The following is a 27,053-nucleotide window of genomic DNA, read 5'->3' as shown; positions in this document are numbered from 1 at the left end:
CAAAAAGTAAAGGTGACCATGCACAGCCCTGTCTAGTGCCCCTTTTTAGGGTAAAACTGTTGGATAGGCATCCATTAATTTTGATCCTGGCTGTAGGATTATCATATAGTGCTTGTATAGTTTTAATAATCATATCATGAAAGCCAAATTTATATAATACCCTGTAAAGGAACTTCCAGTTGACAGAGTCAAAGGCTTTTTCAGCGTCTACACTCATCACAATTGCTTTGATTTTGTGTTTTTGTATATGGTCCATAATGTGTAGTGTCTTTCGTATATTGTCCTGTGTTTGGCGTTGATGTATGAAACCTGTTTGATTGTTACATATCAGTATTGGTAGGAACTCTTCTAGCCGTTTGGCCATGATAGATGTGAAAAGTTTATAGTCCACGTTAAGGACAGAGATTGGCCTGAAAGATCCACATTCCATTTTATCTTTGCCTTCTTTTGGTATAACTGAAATAATTGCCTCCTTCCAACTGGGGGGCATTTGTGCCTTTTTCAAAACCCAATTCAATGTAGGCAGTAAAACAGGTATCAGTTCCTTTTTAAATTCTTTATACCACTCTGCCGTGTAACCATCTGGTCCTGGTGATTTACTTAATTTAAGCCTATTAATTGCAGCTTTTAATTCTTCTTCAGTTATATTCATTGTCATTGCTTGATTTTGTTCTTCATCTAGAGTGGGTAAGTCTAGAGCAGGGGTGGGCAATCTCAGTCCACAAGGGCCGGTGTCCCTGCAGGTTTTAGATGTCTCCTCGAACCAACACAGCTGATTTAAATGGCTAAATTAGTTCCTCAACATGTCCTGAAGTTCTCCAGAGGCCTGGTAACGAACTAATCATGTGATTCAGGTGTGTTGACCCAAGGTGAGATCTAAAACCTGCAGGGACACCGGCCCTCGTGGACTGAGATTGCCCACCCCTGGTCTAGAGAGTTCAGAAAGCTATCCATCTGAGCTTCAGTCCCGCCCGGGGCTTCAGAGTATAGGGTTTTATAAAATCTTTCAAAGGCTTCCTGTATTTCATTTAATTTATTTTTTATCACTTTTGTACTTGGGTCCCTAATTTTATAAATTGTATTTTCCGCTATCTTTTTTTTCAATTTCCACGCCAATATTTTGGTAGATTTAATGCCACTTTCATATTGTCTCTGTTTCAAGAACATTAAATCTTTCTTGATTTCTTGTGTGGCTAGATTGTTAATTTCGTTCCTAATGTTTTTGATATCCCTTAATATATCCTGTGTTGAGTCCCTTTTATGTCTTCTTTCTAATTCCTTTAGTTTCTTACTCAACTCTTCTAATTTTCTATTCTTATCTTTTTTCCTAAATGAAGCTATTGCTATAATTTTCCCTCTTATTACCGCCTTCAGAGTATCCCATAGTATGGGAGGTGGTACTTCTCCGGTATCATTGAACTCTAAAAAGAGACTAATTTCTGATTTAATTTGTGCCTTGAAAGGTGAATCATTCAATAGACTTGAGTTCAATTTCCATGTATTATTTTTTAACCGTAAGTTAAAATCAATGGATAAATATATTGGTGCATGGTCACTTATATCTATCGTCCCAATTCCACAAGTATGTATTTTATCCTTATCTTTACCAAATGTTATAAAATAATCTATCCTTGTATAAAGAGAGTGTGGGGCAGAGTAGTAAGTATAGTCCCTTCTATTAGGAAAAAGGTCTCGCCATATGTCAATTAATCCTACCTCCTCAAAAAGTGCATTCACTTTGATATATGGGGAATTCATATCGTATGTTTTCTTGCTAGACGAGTCTAATTTTGGCTGCAGGTGTATATTTAAATCCCCTCCACAGATCCTCCTTTGGAAGAAGCTAATATCACTCTCTGGCGGGGCATAAACATTTAAGAGGGTGATCAAATTCCCATCTATTTTTCCTTTTACTAGAATAAATCTGCCCTCTTTATCACCCATTTCAGATACTTTTTCAAAGTTTAATTTGCTTGAAATAAGGATTGCAACTCCTCTCCTATGTCCTGATTTGTATGAAGAAAAAAACAGATTAGTAAAACCCATTCTCTTTAATTTTACGTGCTCCTTATCTGTCATTGGGTCTCCTGTAAGTAGACTATATGGGCTTGTTCTGCTTTCACTTTAGTTAGGATTTTAGTACGTTTAATTGGATTTAACAGCCCATTAACATTGAAAGATAGAAATTTTACTTTATCACTAGCCATATGTAATCAGCGTATGTCCATAAAACAAGTAAAATTAAACTTATCAGATCTACTCCCTAAACAAACAAAAATATCAAACATAAACATCAAATACAGAGAAAAAAAACAAACAAAAAACTGTGATTCCAAGGCTGGGGTCTCTGATAGATGACCCTGTGTAGAGCTAGAGAAAACGTCTAGCTGTGAGGGAAAGCCTCTCCCATATATGGGCTGAGGGCCCCCATCATGGCACTTGAGGCGGAAGAAAACAAAGTCGTTGTTCATTACACAAAAAGTGTGTCCTTATGCGTCTCTCGCTTATATCTGTATAATCTCATCCAATTGGGGTAAAGATATACACACAAGCATCTTGAAATATATTTAACACCGCGTATTTTTACCTCATTTTAACGTCCAACAGTACTTATAGCTCCTCTGACAAGGGCATGATCTGTCTTCTGAAGGTTCGCAGTCTCGCCCTGATATCTTTCTCTCGTTCGTCGTCTGTCCCTCGCTGAGTTGATCCTCTCGTGGTTTCCCAGGCGGTACGGGACAGCTGCTCGACCAGACTCTCCTTCGATGTAGTCACATTAACTGGAAGTCCTCTGTCCTTCATGTCTGTAGTCGCCTCCTCCGCCGTCTGATACAGAACTATTCCATCCTCATAAAACACTCGTAGTTTTGCCGGGAACGGAGTATGGAAGCGGATATTTTTCTGCTTTAACACCCGCTTCGCCTCTACGTACTCCTTTCTCTTCTGCAGTACTACTGGAGGGTAATCATGGTCAAAGAATATTAATTTCCCATTCAGAAAAACTTTCTTCTTTTCCCAAGCTCTACGTAGGATCTCTTCTTTAACCCTATAGCGGAGAAATTTGACTATTATTGATCGCGTTTTATCTTGCCTGTCTCCGGCGGGTCTTAATGCCAGCGCCCGATGTGCTCTCTCGATGCCAAACTCCTCGTTAGGGTTTATCTTCAGAGTGTCCCGCAGTAGTTTTTCCACAAAGTCCACCATAGACGAGCCCTCGGCTCCTTCCGGGACATTATAGATCCTTAAATTTTTTCGTCGGGATCTTCCTTCATAGTCAAGTAGCTTATTTTCTTGTTGATGCATGACTTGTAGAAGATAACTCTTACGTAGTTAAACTAAAATACTCTTTGAGAGTTAATATATAAACTCTTAACACCAAGTGTTAAATTATCAACTCCAGACAGATTTGGTGTTTAACACTAAATCAGAGTTAACGTACCAACTCTCCAAAAAGAGTTAAATTAACACTCTCTGGTGTGGATCCATATAGACACTTTAATAGTGTTGAAATCAAATCCGACAGTGTTAATTTGGACATGCTGGATTTGCTGTGTACATATGCTATTCTACCTGCTTTTAAACCATTTAAAATTACAATTCATAGTTTTATATGTGAATTTTGCAAAAAAGAGTGAGCAAATATTTCCACATCAAGATGTGCCATGCTAATAGGTTCCTACCCAAAAAGACTGATTAGAGTGATAAAAGGCAAAGGTGCTGCAACAAAGTATTAGTTTAAGGGTGTGCATATTTGTGCAACCGGGTTATTTTAAGTTTTTTATTTTCACCTGTGATCTTGTGTCACCATTACTCTCTGAGCTTTGTGTTGGTTCTTCTGTCACCTGACAAATAGAACATACGTGACAATAAGAATAAAATGTGGAGCTGCTTCGGTGTTTCTGTCACTTTGTGCAGATCTTGACTCGTCAGTAATGTTTGTAGGCTGAGTGCATTTTTAAAACAATTTGTGCAAACTGCACTACAAGGTTTTATTTTTATTTATTTGCAAAATACCTCATTATATTTTGTCTCAAAAATGAACCCTATGAATATGTCAGTGCCATTAGGATGAAATTATTGTGTCACCAACATTTTAACATTAGACATATAATTTTAACAGCCTCTGTAAACTAATATCCTGGCTTGCTCGACGCTGCCGTTTTCTCTGACAGTTTCAATCAAAATTAGAAATGCTGCTCAGAGACTGAGAGAACTAATAGTGCTGCCTGTTGTGCAGTTAGTTTCCAAAACACGTTATTCATGGTTACATACAATTTTAGACTGATGTGGGCCAAAGCCTAGCATAGCCTGTAATGTTATTGTGACGGACACATTTTATGAGTGAGCTTGACTTTAAGTAACTTACAGGTTTCTTTGAAAAACACTTTCTTATATCCAGGTTCTTCCTTTTTGCTGCCACCCACCTCTGCTCCTTGCAGGCCCTAGCAGCGCAGGCTTGCCGCTGCTAAAACTAAACAGTAGTGGTGTGCGGATCGATACTGAAATATCGATTCTTCCGATACCAGCAATTTATGTTCTAGAATCGATTCTCATATTATAATATCGATATTTTAGTACTCTGGGGTAAATTTGTAGTTTTTCCATTAAAATGAACGCAGTGGAAAGAAACTATATCATTCGGATCGTCTAATTTGGAAGGAACTACTTCCTCTTACGCCTTTCATAGTCATATGCGAAATACGGCTGTATAAATGTGTCGCAGCCCATGGCGTGCACACTCACAACAATGGCTGAGCGCAAACAGAGTCCTGTGTGGACGCGTTTTACCTCCACAAACAGCCCAGGCGCGGTTTGTGATATATGTGGCAAAACAGTGAGGTGTTGTGGCAACAGCACTGACGTCGTCAAACACCTCAGAGTAAATCACATCACAGAATATGATGAGCTTATGTTGAGGTGAACTGAAGAGGAGGACAGGGACAGGTGCTGCTAGAGCGAGACAGACGTCTCTCGCAGAGTCCTTTAGTGCTGCAGGCAGGCAACATGCTCAAATAGCACAACGTCAGTTTTTTTTATTTCTATATGATTATTCTGCATTATTAAGCAATAAAAACAAGTTGTCTGATGTCCTCTAATCATTATGAAGCAATATGGTTATGTTATTATTACAATTACACAATACAATTATATATTGTATTATGTAATGCAATGAAACATTACGTTTTTGTACAGAGTATCCGTATCGGATCAGTATCACCGATTACTCGAGATTACTTGGTATCGGATCGGAAAGGAAATCAGTGGTATCGCACATCACTACTAAACAGAGCTCCCTGAAAGGCACAGCCAATCACATTGGCCATATTTGTCACATGACGTAGGACTCCAGTAGAGAACGTAATTTAACTCTTTCTGCACCGCTGGGTGAATGAGACGTTGACAGATTGTTTTTTTCTTTCTTTCTATCGGGTTTGTTTTTCTTTTCTCGAAGAGATCAAATTATTGGTGGGGACACGTCCCTCCCGTCCATGCAAAATCTACGCCTTTGCTCACCTGCCTCAGCTCCACCTTCCTCCTCAACGGAGGCTCAATACTTTCACTTTCACTACTCCTCCCTAAACACAGCGGATGCTGGGACTTGTAGTTTTTTCCTTCCAGTTCGGTCTTCCTCTTTGTTTGTTGGTGTTTGTGTTCAAGTTATTTCGATCATGAAGACATAGGGTTGCCAACTCCCTGAGAAATAAATAAGGGACACCTCGTGGCCAGGGCCGGGCAACCCAGTTGTCTTCACCCTTCCCAGTGTGGTGAATTTTTTAGCTCTTTTTTTTGTGTGTGAAATTATTTTTTAACCATTTGACTTGAATTTGATTTAAGCAGATGCGTATTCTTTGTGATATGACCATATGGGAAACAAATGATCATTTGGCCATTTATTTTTAGCTCAAAATGACACCATTAACACAGTAAAACAGGTCTCTTTCTTAAACAGAAGCCTGTCATGCTTAACTTTTGAGAATATAAGTAAATCTTTCTTTAAAAGAACTCTGTCCTGCTTAACTTAAAATTATATAAATTAATAGAAAACAATAGAACAAAAATATTCTTGTAACTGTGCACATTTAGTGTATTTAGTACAATTGGCTTCAGTTGAGGTATTATTTCAGCTTTTCTAAAGCTAATCAGCTGCTCCTGTTTGTAAACCCACTTGTTCCCATGATTACGCATCTTAACTCATCATCATTATTCATCTATGTATTACTTTTATGTATTAGTGATCTATTTGTTGTAATCATCTATCCTTGCAGTTGTTTATTACACAAAATAAATTATAATATCACACTTCTGGCCACATAGCGCTGATATTCACTGCACATGCCCATATTAACCTTAACCAGAGGGTTTAAAAAACAAACCAGTGTTTACATACCATATCTGCTTCTGCCGTGGCCTGGTGGACAAGAAATTGGTTAAGGGTTCCCCGAGCTTTCACGCCCCTCACGTTCTTCATGTGCCCACCATTAGAAGCATGCCTATGGAAAAAGTGCGCCGGCACACAGTGCAGTGCGCTTTATAGGTGTTATGGTGACCTTTCCCAGCCAGGTGTTTCCCTTTTCCCATTCCTCCCTGTACTTTTGCAGCCTTTTTTTCTTTCTCTGAGCGAACAAACATTGCTCGCTCGTCAGGGTGTCACCGCAGCCACTCACACTGCTCACGCGGAAACATGTAAACATCGGTGAAAAGACGGAGCAGCACGGCTGTGCAGCGTGTGATCTGGACACAAGCGATGGAGGCACAACTTGTGGAACTTCGGAAAGCTCATCCGAGCCTTTTCGATGTGGCATCACAAAATTATCACGACCACAACAAACGTGAAAATAGTTGGATTTACACTGCTGCTCAATCACAGCTGCCTGATCAATGTTTTTCATTAGCAATTTAGCAAAGTTGATGGTGGTGGTGTGTCTGTGTGAGTGAAAGACAGAGAGAGCGACAGATTTTCTGTTATAATCTTCATGTTATGGAGGCACAGTGTGAGCACTCAGGTCGCATCAGAGCATCGGGCGGTATAGTGTGAGACCTGCATCGTGACCTACGAACTTATAACCCCTGCGAGTCAATCGTGCAGTTTGAAAATCGCACAGTGTCTGCCCAGCTTTAGGTGTACTGTCGTCCGAGACTGCACCGCAGTGTCGGCGTTTGTTTCCCTGTTGGCCAGGGCTGGACTGGGACAAAAACTCAGCCCGGGCATTTTGACTAGAGACCGGCCCACCAGGTATTAAAGCCATAAAGCCTTTGAATGAAAACAAACGCTGTTGTGACACTGATGTACAGTCTTGTTGGTATATGTATGATTTCTATACATTTTACATCAGATAAAAACTTTGGTTGTAAGATTCAGATAATTATTTGTTAAAAGTGAGACATTTTAAATGAGAATAAGAAAGAAAAGTATTTCTTTGTGCCCCCCTCTCCCTGTTAATGCCCTACCTGCCCCCCTGGCAACACTTTGCTAAACTCGCCCCTGCACAGTTACCAGCTGTCAGCTACACAAAAAAGGATCCTGGTGTTATTTGTCTCTCAGAAACAGTTCATAACTTCCCTTCAACTCATTCATGTCACCTGAAAGGTAAACCTGTTTCTCCATCACCTGTTCAGCTCTGATGATTCAGTAAGGACATCTCCTGGTTTCATCTTCATGTTTCCCTCTCACCACATATCCAAACTGATATTATGACCAGCAGCTTTTACAGCTGTGGCTCAGCATGAACGTTTTCTTTTGGTTTTTTTCTGCCCATGCCTGTGATGCCGCCCCCACCACGCTTTAATCATAGACTGTATTTTAGGTGTTGCATTTTTTCCTCGTTAATTGCGTAGAATGATGCACAGAGTGAACCTCAGCCAAGACCAGTGCTCTGGAAAAAACGTGACAGACAGGGAGATTTTATTCCTCAAAGACCATCATCCAGTCGAAGTACTAGTTGCCATGTGGTCAGTGTTCTCACAACCATTGATTTTATCTCACAACTTGTTTTCACCAAAGAATTTCAGTAAGTAAATATTCTTCAATCTCTTTTTTCCCCCCAGTGTCTGCAGATCAGCATCAATGTCCACGTGAAGAACCTAGTTATGTTGCCAGTGTCAACCCAACAAAAGGTACTTTACCTTCTTTTATATGTTGTTATTCCTTTTTTAAAGTTTACTTTTATATTTGTTGTTATAGTTGAGTTAGGCAGGGCTTTTGTGCAGTCCTAAGAAACATACTGCCTAGAGTGTTTTTCACTTTGTGGAAGAGTTTCTTTATTATTTTCTGTTAGTGTGTGGAACTGAGGTGCTTCGTCAGGAGCTCCTTCAGTTGTTGGAGGATGGAGAAGAGGACGCAGCCATGACTTGTGAGACGTCGTCTGAGGCAGCTGCTACTCACTGGGAGATCAGAAACATGGTGTCCTTGCAAAAGTGGAAAGAGGCCAGGCCTTGTCTTATAGACAATATGTTAGCTACTCTGGATCCACAGTCACACCGTGTGTGTCAGTGTGGCAAACAAGTAGTTGTGAGGTGTCTGGACTGCCTGCCTCTTCCATTCCTTTGTGCTGACTGTGATATTGCAGTTCACACACGCTTTGTCCTGCACAGCAGAGAGGCAGTAACAGGAGGGTTTTTGAAGCCTTCATCAGAGTTTCACAATCCAATATGTACGGTTTTTAAGTCTTATGCATTTATTGCTATGTACTATGAGTGTGTGCTGTTATTGTATATTTATTGTGTATCAGTTCATTTCTAATTCTTTTTGTATATATTGTGTGTTTTAATGTTAGTTCGGCTGTTGCCTGTGCTAAGGCCAGACTGTGTGTGACTGCCCAGCAGGTAACGTTGAGGTTTCACCCGGTGCAATTGTGGCTCTTGTAACCATAAATGGTAAGTTGCTCTTTTGTCACACACTACATACACAATAGATGTGTTTGCAGGTTTTAGTGCAAATTGTACATTGCTACATTGTTTTGAATTACCCTCGGCCCGCAGTATATGTGGGCACCTGTCAAAGGTCATTTGGATTTACCAGACCGCTTTGAAAACAACATGAAATCTAGTCTAATCTAATCTTATGATGACTGTCCTTGAATATTCTGTTGTTTGTCCTCTACTTAAAAGACTGGCCGAATATCAGCTGATGCCTTCAGTAAAAGTTTCTTGGAGTGGAGTGCTGTAAAGTGTGAAGTGGACAGGATGTGCAAGGAGCCATGCTTTAGCTGCCCTGCCTGCACTCCAGACATGCTCGTCAACATGTCAGTTGATGGAAACCGCAAGCTTTATCGCTTTCAATCAAATGCAAGGTACGTTATGCATTGTGGACATAAATCAAATATGGATTTGTACAAAAATTGTATTTTGATGTTTCTTTTCAAACAACTGTCACTGTGTTCGTTCAGCACTTCAGAGCAGGGGAACTTTGAAGGTGTCTTCATTGAAGAAAATGAGGAAGTTGCTGAGTTTGTGAAATACATCCAGAGACACACAAATGATGTAAGATACACATATATATCAGTGCTGTCAGCGTTAATCTTGTTAAAATGACGTTAACGCCATAACCATATACTCATACGTGTGTGTGTGTGTGGATACATATTTGGATGGGTGGATATTTATTTTGTTTTTCTCTTGGTGTTGTCGTAATACTATTTACTTGACTTTATCTTAATGCATACTTCATTTTGTCACCATGTGTATTTAACAAAAAAAATGATGCAGTGATAAGTGGAACAAAATTCTTTCTTTCAGATTCAAATGATTCATGTTATGCAACAAATAATGTTTAACACATTAATTTTGAGGAAGCATTTTCACTATCACTCGCAGCTCAATTCACTTTGATTTCCTTTTGTTTCCAGATTCAGATCAATCATGGGAGTGGCTCTTCAGTTTGGTTTCTGTAGCTAACTGACCTGTTCAAATGTGTTAAGGCTTAATAAAGCCAAAGTTCTTACAGGCTACCAGCCAGTGGCAGTCAATAGTAACATTTTATCAGACCCAAAAGTGCAACAAGTAATGCTGTAAAAACAAAAATTAGTAACTTTTAAACTTTTCTTTGCATCTCACTCAAAAATAAAGACCTGCCTTACTACAAACAAAAGCTTGTCAGTCCAACAAACCCCACCCTGTAGTTGCTGTGATGCATGTTTTCAAGTTATATAACACAGACTATTTGTTTTTCCCTGAGTAAACCAGCAGATGATAGTAACGTGCACGTGAGCCTGGTTGTGAGTGTTGTACTTGTCTGAGCAACGCCCAGTAGAAACTGACTGTTAGTCAAACCTGAGTAATTATACAAGTTTGAACTGGTCTAGTTCACTGTGGTTATTTTCCGTGTGAAACTCAAGTGTATTGATTCACTTCCACACACACTTTAATTTGTAGTTCAAATGCATTCTTTGCCTTTGAACATTAAATCTGTTGCAATAATTTGTACAGAGCTGCATGAGATATCAAGACTGTAACAGTTCTCCAAAACCACATTCAAGTTAACGCCTCCATTATTGGGCCACAGTTTGTGTTGATACCTGAATTTTTATTTAGAGAGAAAAAAAAACAAAAAAACAACTTTTTACCTCAGGCCTGATCAGCTGATTATGACTACATAATGAACAAAACTCAAATCCATTATTGTAAAATGTTTCCAGTTTACTCTTCATGTGAACAACCTGCAAAGATCACAGCTTTCATTAGACCAACATGCCTCAGTGACTCATTAACAGCTTCAACTATCACAATACAAGAAGATGGAACCATGACATGATACTGGAAATGTTTCCGTTTCAGAGTAATTGAAAACCAAGATGCACCCCATGTGAACTGTTGTATTCAAGGATTCATTCAATATATTTTTTACTCAACCAAAATTTCTGTGTTTCTTGAAATTGGCAATAAATGCCATTGAAGCTGGCATTTATTTTCTGTTGAGAAGTTGTTCTCTTGTGTGTTTTCCTGAAATTTGGATTTTGGCTTTTGACTTCTCTGGATTTTTGGGTTAGCTTTTTAATCCTTTCTGCCTGTGAGTTCACATTTTGGTTCTCATATACCCACAGCTACGAGGAGTAAAAACTTTAGGACTCTAGTGGAACATTCTAAAGTGCAGATTTAAGAGTGGATATTTTTTTTACAGGTTTTATTGATTATTTGTAAAAAAAAAAAAAAAAAAAGACTAAAGTAAAAAAAAGAGTTGTCTTTAATAAGTCCCTTAAACCTTTAATGGAGTTAGATTGGTTTTAGGGATTTTTTATCATTATTTTTTTTTAATTAACCACACTAAGAAGTGTGGAAATGATTTAAATGTGTCGTTGTGCAGTTAAAGCTGTTTATGTGACACCCTGACCTCCTGTGGAGCAGCTCTGAAAGAAATAGTCAATCGGCAGAGGACACATCGACAGTTTAGTCCATTCACAGAAGAAAAGACCAGAGAAAGGCCTGGACTTCCACAGAAGACACGTGTGGATGATCCAGATCCTATCACGGTAAAAAAAAGCCTTCATCACAACATCAGCCAAGTGAGGAAGACTCTCAAGGAGGGAGACCATCATTACCCAAGTCTTCCATTAAGAGAGTTCATTGTAAATCCAGTGTTTGTAACTGTCTCTAAAGCCAAACACCAAAACAGACCACATAAAAGTAAAAATTAATACAAGCTCAATTTATCTATTCTGTTGGTTATGATTAACAGAGCAAACAGTGGATCATGACAGATACATTTTTCTGTTTCAGTAATTCTTGTTTACCTGCTGTTGTCATACACTTTCTTATGAAAAAGAGTCAATATACTTTGTTTTTTTAAAACTAAGAAAAAAGGGGGTTGTGTTTGTACAATATCTAAATGTATGTGTTTTTTCTAAATTGTGCTAAATTTGCCCACTGAAATTTGCCCATTTTGTACTGAAATCCAGCGACTGAATACCTTCTGTAACATCGCCACTTTGAATAAAATTATGTTTGTTTTTAGGCAGCAGTTCATTTTTTGGTAATTCATAAATGTGTGTAAATATGATGTTAAGACGACTGTGTATTTATCTTTCAATTTTCTGAGTGATTGACAGACTGATTTATGATATGTTAACATGATAAATTTTGTCAGTCTAATCCCATCAGGATAACAAATATTTACTTCCTGTTGTAGAAAATCCATTAGTTTGTGAAGCAGTGTTTTGAATCAGATACTTACATATTTAATATTTATCTGAACTCCAGATATCAAATGTCATCTGTTCATCAAACTATTTGATTCCAGCCACACTAGAATTTCACATGTCAAATCACAAAAAAGTGATCTATAATATAATAAATATATAAGTTTATGGTAAAAAGAAGAGAGACTTACAGGTTGTTCAAACAGAGCAGAAGCTGAAGAATCTCTACTATACACCCAAGGTTTGTCACTGTGTTCTTGTCTCAACTTGTGTTGTCTGGCTCCAAATGTTCATCAGCTTTGCTTGTTTTTCTTGTTTGTATTTTTTTTCTCCACCCATTTGATTAAGGGTGCATTGGGAATATAAAATACCATAAAGGCACAAATAAGTCACATAAAAAACAAACAAACAAAAAACAGCACAGAGTGATAAAAAAGTTTACATTTATTTTTTATATCTCTCTTTGAATGTGTTGGTGTGAGATTCTATCCAGAAAGAAGAAAACAGGAAACTGAGAATAATACACAAATTATTTCATTTAAAAATAGTTTTAAATATTCTTGTTACTGCAGTCAGTAGGTTTTAATTTGTTTAGAATAAATTCATAATTATTCTATAGATGTCACATTGACTCCAGAAAAAAATAAAATAATATAAATATATATATATATAATATAAAAACATAATATAAAAATAAAATTAAATAATAAATAATAAATAAATGCTTCAAAGTGTTAAAAGGGCCCGAAAGAGAGCATGTGAGCACAAAGGCATGACCATGGCAGTCAAGAAAAAAAAGGTTAACCGTTGTATTTCAAACCAACCCATTCTTTCTACATCTCAACCCCATTAAATGATCTTGCTGTTTGCTCTCATTTACATGTCGTCTCAGGCCTAAATGTTTGCTTATTCCAGTATCATTCCATAGATGTTTTCTAATCTAATCGAGGATGTATTCCCTGCTAGTAAAATTAATAATGTAGTTAACAAGTAGAAAAAAAAAAATATGTGAGTGCCCTGTGTGAGAAAACAATTTGGTTTATTCTGCTGATACCCCTCCATTATCCAAGTGTGTGCTTTTTTAATGACTTAAAAGTATAAAACCTCAATTTCAATTCCATGAATACAAACTTTGTGTCGTGGATTATGAATCTATAGATTAAAGGTCATGATTACTTCACAGCCTGGCTTGAGACAGAGTTGTGAGACTGTCAGTCTACATTGTCTCTGCAGAAAATGACCCTATGAAACAAACTACAGCTGATTATTTTACACACACCAGACTGGATTTATTTAACCTCCCAGCTTCAGGACACATTTGATCATTTTAAACCAAAATATCAATCATCATATGTTAAAAATGGCATTAAAATCAGCTGACTACACTTCCTGCAGGTGAAGAAATAAAGTAGAATTTTATTACAGCTATAAATTTTGTGAACAGCAATGTTAACATTACTTTTATTTTTGTTACACAGAACTATAAAAACAAGAACTTGTGAGCTGCAGCCACATAAGTCTAATTTCCCCCTGTGGAAACCTGCAGATAATGTGCACTCCATGTCAGTGTTTTTTATCATGGTTTGCAATCCATACCGGGTGCTCTGCCATGGTGATGTGTCCTCATGTTCCACACACACACTTTAGTATGCAGTGTGTGTTTCCTCTTTGCCTTTGAACATTAATATATTATTAAAGAATATTTCTTTAGTGGGAAGAAGGAACAAAAGACAGGGAAACAGTGCAGCTGCTCAACATCTGGAAGCCCCCCCCCCCCCTACAATACCAGAACTTTGTTTTTGTTGTTTGTGCAACAAGGATTTCTGCTTCTTTGAGGAGCACAATGCAGCTGGAATTTAGGAGTTACCCTCCTGAGCTGAAAATTTACATTTACATTTGCAATGATTGATTACACAGCAGTGGGGAGTAGATGTCATCACAGTAGATGTCTTTCTGAAAGTGCTGTAACTAAGTTTAAGAATATAATGCACCCACTGTTATCATCTTCAATGCCCTGTACCAACATAGAGCAGAGCAGCTATCTGAACGCTACCCCAACAGAGGTCGATTATCTTGTTAATAATTTTACCTCCTCACTACGTACGACTCTGGATACTGTAGCTCCTGTGAAAACTAAGGCCTCAAATCAGAAGTACCTGACTCCGTGGTATAATTCTGAAACACGTACCCTAAAGCAGATGACTCGTAAGCTGGAGAGGAAAATTTAGAGGATCATCATTTAGCCTGGAGAAATAGTTTGCTGCTTTATAAGAAAGCCCTCCGCAAAGCCAGAACATCTTACTATTCATCACTGATTGAAGAAAATAAGAACAACCCCAGGTTTCTCTTCAGCACTGTAGCCAGGCTGACAAAAAGTCAGAGCTCTTTTGAGCCAACCATCCCTTTAACGTTAACTAGTAATGACTTCATGAACTTCTTCACAAATAAAATTTTTATCATTAGAGAAAAAATTACCAATAATCATCCCACAGATGCAATATTATCTACAGTTACTCTTAGTACCATTGATGTTAAGTTAGACTCTTTTTCTCTAATTGATCTTTCTGAGTTAACTTCAATAATTACTTCCTCACTTCACTGTTAATTCCTCCATCAACGGTTAGCTGAGCTGGTCAGAGCGTGGTGCTAATAATGCCAAAGTCATGGGTTCAAGTTTTTTTTCCACTATGTTGAAGTAATTTCTTGTAAACACACATTTCTCTTGTGTTCTTAACAGTTCTTCCACCCTCTTTTTTGGTATATTGGACAAAAGAAGGGGTCGGTTTAGGCACAAGTTGTGGGCCGGTTAGCTCAGCTGGTCAGAGCGTGGTGCTAATAACGCCAAGGTCATGGGTTCAATCCCCATACTGGCCATTCCAGCAGCCATCCAAGGTGCTGTCTCGTGATAGACTGTGGATTTTATTTGGTGGGATCCAAGAAAAAACCTCTGCCAACTTCCAGGTGAGTGATGTACGCAACTACAAATGACAGCAAACCACAAAATTCACTGACACATGACACGCTAATGAATACATTACATGCTTAGCTACAATCTCCAAATCACTTTTCCAGCTACTTTCTGGATAAATCACTCATTTCCAAAGTCTGACACAGCATACTGCATCAAAAACTGCTGCTTTATATCCTCACCTATCGACCCTAACAGTAGAAGACGCACACCATGTATTGTTTTGTGGCAAATTTCTTCTGAAAGCATTTTTTGTAAGTCAACAGAAGAGGTTTTTTTCCCACTATGTTGAAGTAATTTCTTGTAAACACACATTTCTCTTGTGTTCTTAACAGTTCTTCCACCCTCTTTTTTGGTATATTAGACAAAAAAAAAGGGGTCGGCTTAGGCACAAGTTGTGGGCCGGTTAGCTCAGCTGGTCAGAGCGTGGTGCTAATAACGCCAAAGTCATGGGTTCAATCCCCATACTGGCCATTCCAGTATGGAAGGTGCTGTCTCATGGTAGACTGTGGTTTTGTTTGGTGGGATCCAAGAAAAAAACTTCTGCCAACTTCCAGGTGACAGATCGGGCCACGTAAGCTTTATGACGTCCATTGGCAGTTGATACTCTGGCTTAGTGGGTGGATCCACTGTGCATGTGGCAGGTAGGACTACGTTTTTAAGAGCGTGATACATGGGAGAAATGCTGTGGCATGCACTTATTTCAAGCAACAATCAATTATTTCAAGCAACAATCAAGCAATATCCACCAGCCACGTGACCAACCCAACACCAGCAGTTGGCTCAAGCAGACTCCAACGAACGTTCGTGAAAAGTGGGAGCTTCTGCCAGACCACGTGGCCTAACGGACAAGGCGTCTGACTTCGGATCAGAAGATTGAGGGTTCGAGTCCCTTCGTGGTTGGTTGTGAGTCCTTGAGGAGCAGGCATGCGTTCGCAGCATGCCAACCTCAGCTCCTTTATGTCATCCAAAATTGCTACGCTGTTGTCAACTTCATGTCCTTCAACAGAGACTCTACGAGTTCTCAAACGAGGCTCGAATGGCCAGGTTGGGGACTGAAGCCATGAACTTGGCCTTATCAGTGCCAGGCTCCAGTAGTCTTGGCTTAGAAGCAACCATAGAAAGTCAATAACATGCCATGACCTCAAGCGACACGGGTGAAAAAATCACGACTTGGAAGCAGGCTGTTGGTGGAACTCCACCTGCATAGGTGGCTTCTGATCAGTGGGAGCTTCCAAGAGTTGGCTTTCATTGGTACAGCTTGAAGTAATTTCTTGTAAACACACATTTCTCTTGTGTTCTTAACAGTTCTTCCACCCTCTTTTTTGGTATATTAGTCAACAAAAGGATTAATTTGCACACAAGTTGTAGGCCGGTTAGCTCAGCTGGGCAGAGCGTGGTGCTAATAACGCCAAGGTCATGGGTTCAATCCCCATACTGGCCATTCCAGCAGCCATCTAAGGTGCTGTCTGGTGATAGATTGTGGATTTTATTTGGTGCGATCCAAGAAAAAACCTCTGCCAACTTCCAGGTGAGTGATGTACGCAACTACAAATGACAGCAAACCACAAAATGCACTGACACATGACACGCTAATGAATACATTACATGCTTAGCTACAATCTCCAAATCACTTTTCCAGCTACTTTCTGGATAAATCACTCATTTCCAAAGTCTGACACAGCATACTGCATCAAAAACTGCTGCTTTATATCCTCACCTATCGACCCTAACAGTAGAAGACGCACACCATGTATTGTTTTGTGGCAAATTTCTTCTGAAAGCATTTTTTGTAAGTCAACAGAAGAGGTTTTTTTCCCACTATGTTGAAGTAATTTCTTGTAAACACACATTTCTCTTGTGTTCTTAACAGTTCTTCCACCCTCTTTTTTGGTATATTAGACAAAAAAAAGGGGTCGGTTTAGGCACAAGTTGTGGGCCGGTTAGCTCAGCTGGTCAGAGCGTGGTGCTAATAACGCCAAAGTCATGGGTTCAATCCCCATACTGGCCATTCCAGTATGGAAGGTGCTGTCTCATGGTAGACTGTGGTTTTGTTTGGTGGGATCCAAGAAAAAAACTTCTGCCAACTTCCAGGTGACAGATCGGGCCACGTAAGCTTTATGACGTCCATTGGCAGTTGATACTCTGGCTTAGTGGGTGGATCCACTGTGCATGTGGCAGGTAGGACTACGTTTTTAAGAGCGTGATACATGGGAGAAATGCTGTGGCATGCACTTATTTCAAGCAACAATCAATTATTTCAAGCAACAATCAAGCAATATCCACCAGCCACGTGACCAACCCAACACCAGCAGTTGGCTCAAGCAGACTCCAACGAACGTTCGTGAAAAGTGGGAGCTTCTGCCAGACCACGTGGCCTAACGGACAAGGCGTCTGACTTCGGATCAGAAGATTGAGGGTTCGAGTCCCTTCGTGGTTGGTTGTGAGTCCTTGAGGAGCAGGCATGCGTTCGCAGCATGCCAACCTCAGCTCCTTTATGTCATCCAAAATTGCTACGCTGTTGTCAACTTCATGTCCTTCAACAGAGACTCTATGAGTTCTCAAACGAGGCTCCAATGGCCAGGTTGGGGACTGAAGCCATGAACTTGGCCTTATCAGTGCCAGGCTCCAGTAGTCTTGGCTTAGAAGCAACCATAGAAAGTCAATAACATGCCATGACCTCAAGCGACACGGGTGAAAAAATCACGACTTGGAAGCAGGCTGTTGGTGGAACTCCACCTGCATAGGTGGCTTCTGATCAGTGGGAGCTTCCAAGAGTTGGCTTTCATTGGTACAGCTTGAAGTAATTTCTTGTAAACACACATTTCTCTTGTGTTCTTAACAGTTCTTCCACCCTCTTTTTTGGTATATTAGTCAACAAAAGGATTAATTTGCACGCAAGTTGTAGGCCGGTTAGCTCAGCTGGGCAGAGCGTGGTGCTAATAACGCCAAGGTCATGGGTTCAATCCCCATACTGGCCATTCCAGCAGCCATCTAAGGTGCTGTCTGGTGATAGATTGTGGATTTTATTTGGTGCGATCCAAGAAAAAACCTCTGCCAACTTCCAGGTGAGTGATGTACGCAACTACAAATGACAGCAAACCACAAAATGCACTGACACATGACACGCTAATGAATACATTACATGCTTAGCTACAATCTCCAAATCACTTTTCCAGCTACTTTCTGGATAAATCACTCATTTCCAAAGTCTGACACAGCATACTGCATCAAAAACTGCTGCTTTATATCCTCACCTATCGACCCTAACAGTAGAAGACGCACACCATGTATTGTTTTGTGGCAAATTTCTTCTGAAAGCATTTTTTGTAAGTCAACAGAAGAGGTTTTTTTCCCACTATGTTGAAGTAATTTCTTGTAAACACACATTTCTCTTGTGTTCTTAACAGTTCTTCCACCCTCTTTTTTGGTATATTAGACAAAAAAAAGGGGTCGGTTTAGGCACAAGTTGTGGGCCGGTTAGCTCAGCTGGTCAGAGCGTGGTGCTAATAACGCCAAAGTCATGGGTTCAATCCCCATACTGGCCATTCCAGTATGGAAGGTGCTGTCTCATGGTAGACTGTGGTTTTGTTTGGTGGGATCCAAGAAAAAAACTTCTGCCAACTTCCAGGTGACAGATCGGGCCACGTAAGCTTTATGACGTCCATTGGCAGTTGATACTCTGGCTTAGTGGGTGGATCCACTGTGCATGTGGCAGGTAGGACTACGTTTTTAAGAGCGTGATACATGGGAGAAATGCTGTGGCATGCACTTATTTCAAGCAACAATCAATTATTTCAAGCAACAATCAAGCAATATCCACCAGCCACGTGACCAACCCAACACCAGCAGTTGGCTCAAGCAGACTCCAACGAACGTTCGTGAAAAGTGGGAGCTTCTGCCAGACCACGTGGCCTAACGGACAAGGCGTCTGACTTCGGATCAGAAGATTGAGGGTTCGAGTCCCTTCGTGGTTGGTTGTGAGTCCTTGAGAAGCAGGCATGCGTTCGCAGCATGCCAACCTCAGCTCCTTTATGTCATCCAAAATTGCTACGCTGTTGTCAACTTCATGTCCTTCAACAGAGACTCTATGAGTTCTCAAACGAGGCTCCAATGGCCAGGTTGGGGACTGAAGCCATGAACTTGGCCTTATCAGTGCCAGGCTCCAGTAGTCTTGGCTTAGAAGCAACCATAGAAAGTCAATAACATGCCATGACCTCAAGCGACACGGGTGAAAAAATCACGACTTGGAAGCAGGCTGTTGGTGGAACTCCACCTGCATAGGTGGCTTCTGATCAGTGGGAGCTTCCAAGAGTTGGCTTTCATTGGTACAGCTTGAAGTAATTTCTTGTAAACACACATTTCTCTTGTGTTCTTAACAGTTCTTCCACCCTCTTTTTTGGTATATTAGTCAACAAAAGGATTAATTTGCACACAAGTTGTAGGCCGGTTAGCTCAGCTGGGCAGAGCGTGGTGCTAATAACGCCAAGGTCATGGGTTCAATCCCCATACTGGCCATTCCAGCAGCCATCTAAGGTGCTGTCTGGTGATAGATTGTGGATTTTATTTGGTGCGATCCAAGAAAAAACCTCTGCCAACTTCCAGGTGAGTGATGTACGCAACTACAAATGACAGCAAACCACAAAATGCACTGACACATGACACGCTAATGAATACATTACATGCTTAGCTACAATCTCCAAATCACTTTTCCAGCTACTTTCTGGATAAATCACTCATTTCCAAAGTCTGACACAGCATACTGCATCAAAAACTGCTGCTTTATATCCTCACCTATCGACCCTAACAGTAGAAGACGCACACCATGTATTGTTTTGTGGCAAATTTCTTCTGAAAGCATTTTTTGTAAGTCAACAGAAGAGGTTTTTTTCCCACTATGTTGAAGTAATTTCTTGTAAACACACATTTCTCTTGTGTTCTTAACAGTTCTTCCACCCTCTTTTTTGGTATATTAGACAAAAAAAAGGGGTCGGTTTAGGCACAAGTTGTGGGCCGGTTAGCTCAGCTGGTCAGAGCGTGGTGCTAATAACGCCAAAGTCATGGGTTCAATCCCCATACTGGCCATTCCAGTATGGAAGGTGCTGTCTCATGGTAGACTGTGGTTTTGTTTGGTGGGATCCAAGAAAAAAACTTCTGCCAACTTCCAGGTGACAGATCGGGCCACGTAAGCTTTATGACGTCCATTGGCAGTTGATACTCTGGCTTAGTGGGTGGATCCACTGTGCATGTGGCAGGTAGGACTACGTTTTTAAGAGCGTGATACATGGGAGAAATGCTGTGGCATGCACTTATTTCAAGCAACAATCAATTATTTCAAGCAACAATCAAGCAATATCCACCAGCCACGTGACCAACCCAACACCAGCAGTTGGCTCAAGCAGACTCCAACGAACGTTTGTGAAAAGTGGGAGCTTCTGCCAGACCACGTGGCCTAACGGACAAGGCGTCTGACTTCGGATCAGAAGATTGAGGGTTCGAGTCCTTTCGTGGTTGGTTGTGAGTCCTTGAGGAGCAGGCATGTGTTTGCAGCATGCCAACCTCGGCTCCTTTATGTCATCCAAAATTGCTGCGCTGTTGTCAACTTCATGTCCTTCAACAGAGACTCTACGAGTTCTCAAACGAGGCTCGAATGGCCAGGTTGGGGACTGAAGCCATGAACTTGGCCTTATCAGTTCCAGGCTCCAGTAGTCTTGGCTTAGAAGCAACCATAGAAAGTCAATAACATGCCATGACCTCAAGCGACAAGGGTGAAAAAAATCACGACTTGGAAGCAGGCTGTTGGTGGAACTCCACCTGCATAGGTGGCTTCTGATCAGTAGGAGCTTCCAAGAGTTGGCTTTCATTGGTACAGCTTGAAGTAATTTCTTGTAAACACACATTTCTCTTGTGTTCTTAACAGTTCTTCCACCCTCTTTTTTGGTATATTAGACAAAAAAAGGATCAGTTCGCACACAAGTTGTAGGCCGGTTAGCTCAGCTGGTCAGAGCGTGGTGCTAATAACGCCAAAGTCATGGGTTCAATCCCCATACTGGCCATTCCAGTATGGAAGGTGCTGTCTCATGGTAGACTGTGGTTTTGTTTGGTGGGATCCAAGAAAAAAACTTCTGCCAACTTCCAGGTGACAGATCGGGCCACGTAAGCTTTATGACGTCCATTGGCAGTTGATACTCTGGCTTAGTGGGTGGATCCACTGTGCATGTGGCAGGTAGGACTACGTTTTTAAGAGCGTGATACATGGGAGAAATGCTGTGGCATGCACTTATTTCAAGCAACAATCAATTATTTCAAGCAACAATCAAGCAATATCCACCAGCCACGTGACCAACCCAACACCAGCAGTTGGCTCAAGCAGACTCCAACTGACGTTCGTGAAAAGTGGGAGCTTGTGCCAGACCACGTGGCCTAACGGACAAGGCGTCTGACTTCGGATCAGAACATTGCAGATTCGAGTCCCCTCGTGGTTGGTTGTGAGTTCTGGAGGAGCAGGCATGCGTTGCTAAGTGCTGCTGGATGTTTGCTGGAAGCTGAGACCTGCTGTTATTTGACAGCTACTGGAAGTTGCAGGTGACTGCTTGAAGCAGAGTGCTGCTAGCAGCTGAGAACTGCTGCAGGGTGAGATCTGCCGGAGGTTTAAAGCTGCTTGAGGCTTGAAGCTGCTTGAGTCACTTGAGTTTAAATTATACTACTCCTCATATTCAGTATGTTTGAAACCTTTCATCGGTCTGGTTAGTGCTTTTATTCTGTTGTTGCCAGAGGCGGAGCCAGACATTTGAAACACCCGGGGCTTAGCCCAAAAGGGTAGTATGCATGTGGGATTTTTTTTTTTTTTTTGGGGGGGGGGGGGGGGGGGGTAGAAATTACTGAAAGATTAATTGGCTCTGTTTTGAGTTTTGTTCAAAAAACAATGACTTCATATAGGGAAAAATATATATCACATGTGCAGGACACCTTAAACTAGTTTTTTAATTAGGCAGCAAGGCAGAACAAAATCGGGGCTGCATCAAGACATGAGGACTAAACCCCAATTCAACCAGACCCAGAACTGATCCGGAATTAAAACAGGACTACAACAGTTCAAAATCAGGACTACTGAGGACTTAACCAAGACAGAACCAGAATCAGAACTAGATGATAGTAGCACTAAAAGTCATCATAGACCTGCAGTACATTTATTGTTTAATTCTACCAAAGTACAATATTTAGATTGAGAAAAGTTTATATAATTATTTAGCCTTGTTGTGCAAACAAGCCTGCAGAACTTAATAAATATAGAATTTGAAAAATAACAAACCTAAAAAGAAACACTAGGTACGAGATACATGAGGACGGTGATACTTTTGGTAAACAACCATTTGACTAACATGTGTGTCTCACCTGCTCTTGTTCCACCTCTGTTCTGTCCTCATTCTCCTCTCTCTCCCTCTCTGTTCCTCTCTCTCTCTTTGTGCTGACAATCATCAAATATACAGTTGAAACCACATATTTATGTACTCTTCAGATCAAAACACAAACACTTTTTTAATTGTAACATCAAATCAGACTAAATGTTTATTTTTTAGACTGATAAATCTAAAAAACATATTTGTTAACTTTAAGAGTAAAGAGAGAAACTATCTGTATTTCTTAATTGCAAATGGCACCAAATTGTATTCAAACTGAGCCACACTTATGGAGCTCCACAATTCTTTTCCTGGTGTTTTGGTTGACATCTTTTGATTTTCCCATGTCACAGAAAATTTACTCACATGGACTCTACTAACCTATCAGAAGCTTCTTCAGCTCAGAATGGAATCGTCTGGAGTTTCTTATTAGTTAACAATAAACTTAGTGTACATGTACTCCTAAATTTGATGAAAGTGATAAAAAATACAGCTCTGTCTCTCTTTATTCTGACATTTAACTAATTCAAAAGATATTTCAATATTTATCTAAAAGAAAAGTTTACTCTAAATTGATGTTGTACAGTAAAACTGTTTTATGTTTTCTCCCTAAAGTGTAAATATCTGGTTACAGATGTGAATATCCTGCTGAGTACTGAAATCCCTCTTATTTTGCATACAAATATACTGAACAACATACAAAGCATAATATATAAAATAACATTTACCTGAGTTTTTTCTTTGAAAGAAGCCTCTAATGTCCATTCTTATATTTCAGTACATAACTGAAACCGATTTAGTCGGGGAGGGTAAGAACTGAAAATATGAAATAAACACACGTAAGCTAAGACTCTAAAAAAAATAGCATTTGTTCGGCTTTTCATTTCGCCATTTGTTGATTCACTTGAAGAGCGAGTAACGTAATATTGGTCAAGTGATCAGTTTGATATCAATCTTTCGTGATGCACCGTCATATTTACATTATTTGTACGCTACGAATGATTTGCTTTGGTACCTGGTCAAACTTAAGCTCCCCTTAGTATGGCTGGCTCCGTTTCTCCAACAGCGCACTCACTGCTGGCAGCAGCTACCCCGCCCCCTCGCTCAGTCGCTTAGTGCCTGAGCTCGGATCATACCAATATGAGGGGGGATTCATGCACAGTCGTAAATTCCCACGGTGTGCACTATGTGCTTCGAATATTGTGTGTACTTTTTGTTTTATACAGTTGTCAGCCAGGCATCTAACTATGAAAAAAATTACACTCCAAAAGACCCCGGGCTTCTGACAAAACAACCCGGGCTTAAGCCCAGTAAGCCACCCCCACGCTCCGCCCCTGGTTGTTGCTGTAGCGGGTTGTCAAATGCAGTTATTCATCAGTTAGTCAATGACCAGAGAATTGATTGTTTTGTCATTATTTTAATCACATTTAAAGCTGGTTCCAGTTTCTGAAATGTGAAGATTTGTCACGGCTGGGGGCAGTCGTGTGGTGTATTGAGAAAAGGATCCAAAATGCAGGCACTGGCTGGGGTGCGAGTGAGTGTTTATTTACAGCGGTGATAAGGTGACAAAAACAGGAAGAGCAGAGCGGGGAGTAAACAACCTAAACATGGAAAACTAAAGAACAAAACTTAAACCAGACACTCACAATTAGGCTAACGAGACAGGGGAGAGGTAAAACTGAACACACTGACATGAGACATGAACTTTCAGAATTAAACAGGAAACTAACAGACACAGAGAACCAGACAGGACACTGAACTTGACAGGCAGACTCATGAGCAGACACAATAACTCCATGGACAGACAGAGGGAACACAGAGAAGTGGGAGCAGGCAGGCAAAGAACAGAAACCTAACAAATGGCAAAATCACAACAGAATACATACTCGGAATGAACAAAAGCATGATTTTCTTGATCATATATGATCTTAAACTTAATGTCTTTAAAGGTTTGAACTTTTAAAATGTAACAAAAGATTGAATCTTTGAGTTTTTTTTAATTGTTCTTATTGTATCTAGAGTGATGACATTTAATGTCATTTTTAAGATGACAGATGTGGAGGAGAGACATGTTTCTTTGCCCTAAGCTGTGTCTGGCAGGCAGAGCATCTCCACGCTCCACAAAGCTGATGCTTCTGATTTGGAGTAAATGAGCTGAGGGAGACATCTGGTGGACAAACACAGACATGACAAGAAGAAAGATTAAAGTGCAGAGGGGAGACAAACAGCTGGAAATACTTGTTGGAAAGGATTGTCATGCTTCAGAAAAACACACAGCACACACTCTAACAATCCTTTATTTGCACTGAAGGAGACACGTGAAGAAACCAAATCACACAATAATGACGTGAACACATTTATAGCCAGTGTTCAAGATGATGGATAGAAACGAAAATCATGGAGCATTTATGCATTTTTAGGTCTGTGTCACAGAAACTGTTCAGCTATTCTCTGTTTATTAGTCTATTTATTAGGAACCTCTGTTGGTTTTATATGTAAAGCATTTTTCTTCTATCATTGAACCTTTTCAGGGTTTTCTCATAGTAGTTCTGGGGAGTTTTTAATTTTACAGATTTACAGCTTCAGAATAACTTTGTGATGTCCGATTAGAAAGTCTGTGTCCATGTGGATTTTTTTATATGAATGATGAATTTGTTGTATTGCATTTGAGTTAGATTTTTACTGATGGATGATCCAAGTCAATGCACACAGCAGCAAAAAGAACTACAGCAACACAACCGAGAACAAACGAGCAGCACAAACAGGAAAGCAAACTGAGAACAAAACAGCAGCTACAATATCTTCAGAGTGACAAACTGCATTTAGCAGAACACCAACTTCAATTCAAAGAACCGCAAACTGCAGTTTCTACAAACCCGCTAAATGACTCCACCTGAACAGGAGAGGAGCGCTTCCTGAACCGATGTTTGTCAAAACGTCACGCCGCTGTCAGATTGGCGTTCACGCCGCCGTCGCTCCAGTACAGCTGAGCAGACTGCAGCCGTGGGAGAGAGTGACTGTGTTTCGCACGCTCAGCATTCTGATCCTGGACTTCATGACAGATCTGCCACTGTGAGTAACACTGCTTCGTCTTCCGTGGACTCTGTATCTGCTACATCAGATGACTGTGTGTTTGAACTCTACAGACATTGTTCAGAGGGACTCCTCGGTGTCACGTTATTCACCGGTTGTCCTCGCTCGTGATCTTTGTGTTCCTGAGCTGTCAGACTCTGCTAATGCTCGCAGTGTTTTCTCTGAGTTAGCCAATATGGATTTTCCAGCTGTTGAGTTTGCTGAACAAAGGACTGTTACTCCACCCCAGACTCACCTCCACACTATCACTGGCATTGTATCCCTGTTTTCCTCCTCAGCCTGCTGATTCTGAGGTTTCACAGCCTGAGCCCAGCCACACCATCAACAGTTGTGAATAAAACAGTGCGTGCTGAGGAGCCTGGACATTAGTAATCCTGCTCCTGCATCTGAGACTTCCTGTGTTGATCCGCCAGTTTCCCAGTTTGTGATCTTTTCTGCGCCTCAGCTGGTAAACGTAAATGGTAGCAGAGTGCCACCTGCCATAGTTAAACTGGCTGAAATGCTGGAATTAGTGCCTCAGAAATAATGAATTAGGTTGGATTTTGTGTTTCACAGCCATTTATATGTAAACCAGCTCACCATGCTTTTGTGTCAGTCACTGTTAACACTGTTGTGGTATTGTTACACCCTTGGACTGTGCAGTTTATTCTGTGATGGTCTGTGAAAATACACCTGCTTCTGTAACCTCCTTCTGAGCTGAGAGTTACTGAGTTTGCTAAGCCTGAATCTGTGTATACAAAGACTGTTTCAAAGATTCGCTATTTCGAACATGGACAGCTTAAGAACAGCAGAGTTGCTAAAACCAGCCTGCCATACGTCTGTCTCCTGAAACTGTGTTTGACACCATTAACCTAGTTTACCCAGTGACTGTTACTGAGCTCCGCTCTGCACCTTGCACCTACCCATACCATAGGTCAGTTTCTAGCTCTATTACCTGTTCAGGCTTTAGCTCCACTGCTAGCTGCTGAAAGCTCTAGTGAGCTTATTCAGTCAGCTGAGGACTGCATCTTTCTGACAAAGAGGACGAGCATCAAAATTTCCCCTCAGAGGTGAAAAAGATCATGATAAAGAAGACTTAAGGCGGCACCACAGAAGAGGGAGACTTTAATGTGGCAAAAGTACACACACGTTGTACTTAAGTAGAAGTACAGAAACCTGTGTTAAAAATGCTCCAGTAAAACTGATTCAATGTATTTACTTAAGTAAAAGTGAAAAAGTACAGGCTCTGAAATGTACTCAGTGTAAGACAGTAAAAAGTAGCTGAGTTCTGCCTCATGAGCAGAGAAAAAGAAGGAAAATAAAACATGGCTCTATTTTCTGTTGCCTACGTTGTAGAGGGCGACTTTGTCCCTAAACAGGAAAATGAGGAGTCAGGAGTTAAAGTGGATTCAGCAGGTGGAGGAACCCTAAAATCAGCTGTAATGGCTCAGTGCCTGGAAAAGATCACAAATCACAATCATT

The 27,053-nt window shown here is 40.5% G+C and overlaps 1 protein-coding gene and 1 long non-coding RNA gene across 2 annotated transcripts in view; one reads left to right on the top strand and one right to left on the bottom strand.

The window, feature by feature from the left end:
* Positions 1 to 27,053, bottom strand: part of LOC309702569 (uncharacterized protein) — a 1,256,944-nt gene that overhangs the window by 342,435 nt on the left and 887,456 nt on the right.
* On the top strand, positions 7,956 to 11,122 carry LOC309702649. Its single transcript, XR_014275678.1, has 3 exons — positions 7,956 to 8,115; positions 9,395 to 9,480; positions 9,846 to 11,122. It is a non-coding gene; the product is annotated as an uncharacterized lncRNA (long non-coding RNA).

Source organism: Aulonocara stuartgranti, assembly GCF_965226115.1.
Source record: "Aulonocara stuartgranti genome assembly, chromosome: 3".
NCBI classification, from domain to species: Eukaryota; Metazoa; Chordata; class Actinopteri; order Cichliformes; family Cichlidae; genus Aulonocara; species Aulonocara stuartgranti.
This window is presented reverse-complemented; position numbering and strand designations above follow the sequence as displayed.